Source organism: Trachypithecus francoisi, unplaced genomic scaffold, assembly GCF_009764315.1.
Source record: "Trachypithecus francoisi isolate TF-2019V2 unplaced genomic scaffold, Tfra_2.0 Lachesis_group1, whole genome shotgun sequence".
NCBI lineage: Eukaryota > Metazoa > Chordata > Mammalia > Primates > Cercopithecidae > Trachypithecus > Trachypithecus francoisi.
This window is the reverse complement of record NW_022681454.1, coordinates 126,663,178-126,667,748: the sequence shown is the minus strand read 5'-3', so window position 1 is coordinate 126,667,748 and position 4,571 is coordinate 126,663,178.

The window sequence follows — 4,571 nt, the reverse complement described above, 5'->3', positions numbered from 1 at the left end:
TAATACGTTGTTCACTTACATTTGGTTTCTTTTTTTTTTCAAGTCGCAAGAAAAGCTTATGCTACCACTTGGCGCTTTCACAAATTATAGAAAATATAATTGTTATTAGAGTCTGTTAGCTTGTTCTAGTACTAAGAGGGCACAGTGCAGATGGGTTTGCTTTTGCTGCACTACCCAGACAAATGCATTAATGTAGTCTATGGACAGGAAGCAATAATTTTTCTTAAGTTATTAAATGTTATTTTAGTTTTAAATTTATATTAGTTTAACGAATCAAAGATATTCATTGAGTATTTAAAATATTTATTTGTCTTCTCCTATGAGTCAGGCACTGGGCTATGTGTTAGGGACATACTAATGAATAGAGATACATGGCAGTCCATTTAGGATCACATTCTTAAGGTGTTAGACAGATTATAACAAAAAAACCCAGATACAAAAATAGAACAACTGTAGTGAGGGATGACTTCCATCATGAGGTAACCTCAGATCTCAGACTTAAAAGGTAAGAAGCACCAAGTCCCAGAAAGAGAAAAGGAAATATTCTAACCAACAGCAACAGTGGGAGCAAAGCCAGCAAGCAGGAAGAGCTCAGAATGTTCACGGGAGCAAGGGGAGACAATGTGCCTTGAGTATATTGAGTAAGTGCATAAGATGGGGCAGAGAGGTAAGAGGGACAGGATCATTCAAACCTTGCAGTAAATGAAATGAAGTTCAAGGAGCACTTAAAGTAGCACTGAAGCATCATCTGTTTCTCTAAAATAAAGAATCATTAAAAAGAATGGATTCTATGAGTTGGGAGGCAGGGCTGAGAAGACAGTGCTCTGGTTAATAAGATTATATGGTGGTGATGCATATGAAGACACGTGAATGATTTAAAGACTCATTTTAGTAGGTAAACAGACACTTTTAAAGGGCATAAATAGATGAAAAAAGGGGGCAAAACTAAGGTTTATTCCTAGGCTTTAGGCATAAGCTACCGGAGGGATGGCAGAAAACTTTAAGGGGATGGCTGTGTTCCCACCCATATCTCATCTTAAATTATAGCTCCCACAATTCCCATGTGTTGTGGAAGGGACTTGGTGGAAGGGAATTGAATCATGGGGACAGATCTTTCCCCATGCTATTCTCATGATAGTGAGTAAGTCTCATGAGATCTGGTGGTTTTATAAGGGGAGTTTCCCTACACAAGCTCTCTTCTTTTGTCTGCTGCCATATGAGACATGCCTTTCACTTTGTGCCATGATTGTGAGACCTCCCCAGTCACATGGAATTATGAGTCTATTAAACTTCTTTCTTTTGTAAATTGTCCAGTCTTCAGTATGTCTTTATCAGCAACATGAAAACGGACTAATACATGAGATTTGAATGGTATAATAAGCAAAGGGCTGTGAGGTGTCAGGAAAAGAAGAGCCAGTTTGAAACATATTAAGTTAGAAAAATGTGTATTGTATATCATGTGGAGATAGCAAGAAAGTATTTAGTTTTTTGAGGTGGGGCCTAGACATGAACATTTGGGAGTTTTAGTTTACAGATGAAATTTAATCCGTGGAACTGGAGGACGTTACCCATGGAGAAAGTTGACTAGGTAGAGCAAAGAATTCCCAGGAACAATATTTGGTGAACTCTAAAATTCAGATCATCTATTGCTAGATGAACCAAGAGTAACTAGCAGCACCTTTGAGGAAAAATAAATAAAAATCATTACTTGACCACACATTTACATGGTCTAATCTTCAATAGCATGTCAATTGGAATATATATCTTAATCTTTTTTCTTTTGAATGGGAGTTATTATCTCCATTTTTAAGGAATCTTTAAATCCTGCTTTGGACATTGTAACCTTAGATATTGGAAAATAACATAATATAAGTACAAGCGTATATATAAAGAATTTCCCTATAAATTCTTTTTTATGCCCCATTAAAAGAAAAGCAACAGTGATAGTGACAGTTTTGGGGGTAGTAAATACTAAAAGGGACAACAAACTAGAGATATGTATTCAGCTCAGTACGATTTTGGAAAATAGAAAGTTTTCATTTATATTACTAAATGTGTATTTCTAAATCAGATTAAGAGAAATTAGACTTCATATTCCACAGTTGTGAGAATTTATTCCTCCCTCATCCCTCCATTCTGATGTAAGAGCCTGGGGCAAAGGAAGCCAGTGAAAAGCCAGTGAAAAAGACTTTAGAGCAAAGTCTTGCTCCAAAAACAATATAAGCATTAGAAGGAGTACTAGTAGAGGTTGGGTTTCTTTTTTTTTTTTTTTGAGACGGAGTCTCGCTCTGTCGCCCGTGCAGTGGCAGGATCTCAGCTCACTGCAAGCTCCGCCTCCCAGGTTTACACCATTCTCCTGCCTCAGGCTCCCAAGTAGCTGGGGCTACAGGCGCCCGCCACCTTGCCCGTCTAGTTTTTTGTATTTTTTAGTAGAGACGGGGTTTCACGGTGTTAGCCAGGATGGTCTCGATCTCCTGACCTCGTGACCCACCCGTCTCGGCCTCCCAAAGTGCTGGGATGAGGTTGGGTTTCTAATCAGGGAGTGGCCTGCTATAGGATACATCATTATTTCCAGATGAAAAATTCAACTTAACCTCCTAGCATATGCAGGGAAGGCTTGTCTGTGCCAGTGTTGTTCAGTCCTTTTGTAACAGGATAATTATTAATAGCATCACCTTCACGTGTGTCTGGGTTTCAGTAATAAATTATATGGTCAACCAACAAACATCCCCAGTTAAGAACAAGCCAACCCAGGCAACAAGGTATGCATCACAGCCAATTGCTGATAAAGAAGTCTTTAACATCACCTCCATTGCTAATAATATTCATTTAGAAGACAACGCTTTCTCTCCTTTTGACCACTGTGTCTCGTCCTCTGAAGGAAAAATTGGCTCATAGTATTTGCATGGTGCTAAATTCTTTAGATATGGTAGGGAAGATGTAAAAGAAGGTGGCTGAAAATCACATGAGCCAACCCAGAAGTCCTTGTACTATGGCATTGAACTGATGGGAAAACTAAAGGTTTACATTAACTTACCTTACATAATACAACTGTGGAAAAGTTACAATGTGAACATAATTGTGATTCCCAAACCTGTGCTTCCAATCACTCCACTCTTCAGTTATCTAGCTTACAGTCAGATGGGGAGTGGGCAGGCTGACTGTAGCACTACTTTAATGCCATCTGTAACATCAGACATCTATCTACAACAGAAGTACAAAATGAACTCCCAGGCCAAAGTTGAGTTCTGACTAGGGGATTCAAAAAAATCATCTCAAGTATTTGATCATTAGTTCACTAGTTATGGACAGAAGGCAGTGGCAGAAGAAAAGAAACATTTCAAACTAGGGAAATTCCATTATTAGATTTGTGGAGGCATGAAAGTGCAAGGCAGGTTGAGATTATAGTAACTATGTGTTGATAAAACTTATGGTGCAAGATACATTAAAAAGGAACCTGGAGGAATAGGATAAAGAGATCTTGCTTACCAAATAAAAAACATTTTATTTTATTGGGCACATTTGAGATTTTTGTAATGATTATTTTGGTAGCATTCTGAAGGGTGACTTGGAGAGAGAGATTCTCAAATACTAAATTAAAAAGCTGTTATACAAAGGTTGCATAGCACCTAACCTAGGGGTTAGATAGAATTAAACACATTTGAGACCTTTTTTTAATATCACCTAAAAATAAAATAAAATAAAATCGGCAAGCACTGAGTTAAATGATTGGTATAAGCATTCTGTTTGGATAAAGTTCTACGGAAGCATTGACCCTGTTCCAATATTTTTGAAAAGACAGACACCCTCTAGGGAAAAGTAGGCTTGAGCTGTTTGGAAAGTCGAATCTCCCACCTACAGAAAGCAAAGAAGGTAACGGAGTCAACCCCTGATCTTCATAATAGAAAATTCTGAGACCTTTCTCCCTAAATATGTTAACTCCTTTACTTTCCTGGTCCTTGTTGCTTTCTCTTTACATCCTGCCAAGCACAGGTATTTAGCTCTTGTTTCATGAGCATATTCGACTAGGAAAAAGTTTTTTTTCACTGAGCGAGAAGTGGTGCATGCTTGTAGAGAAGCAGAGGATGTGGAGCAGGATTGAGTGTGGATACTGGCTTTCCACTGGACACATTCACAGTCTGAAAGCCTCTTTGATCTTAATGGGAACTTCTATTTGCTGCCCTGCAGCAAATCGTTTACTTCCATATACTAGGACCGCAAATTTTTCTTAGATTTTTTCCCTCCTCAGTGTGTGTTTTGAATAGTTTATCTCAACTCCAATTTCCAAGGAAGGGCTATGATTGTGTACATCCAACTGTATATCAAACCTTTTGACCACATACATTTGGATTCAGCATTGAGGATATGACCCAATTCTGAGAGATATTAACACTCTTTTAGGCTTAGCTGGTAATATAAGACCCTTTCTCTGGCTTTTGATGAGTATGTGACTGTGAGAACTGCTATAATCACACCAGAAATGTCTAGAGTTGCTTTATGCAGCCCAAGCCTGGAACCATCTTGAGGAAGGCAACAAGATAAATGACTGAAATGATTTACATAAACTGATA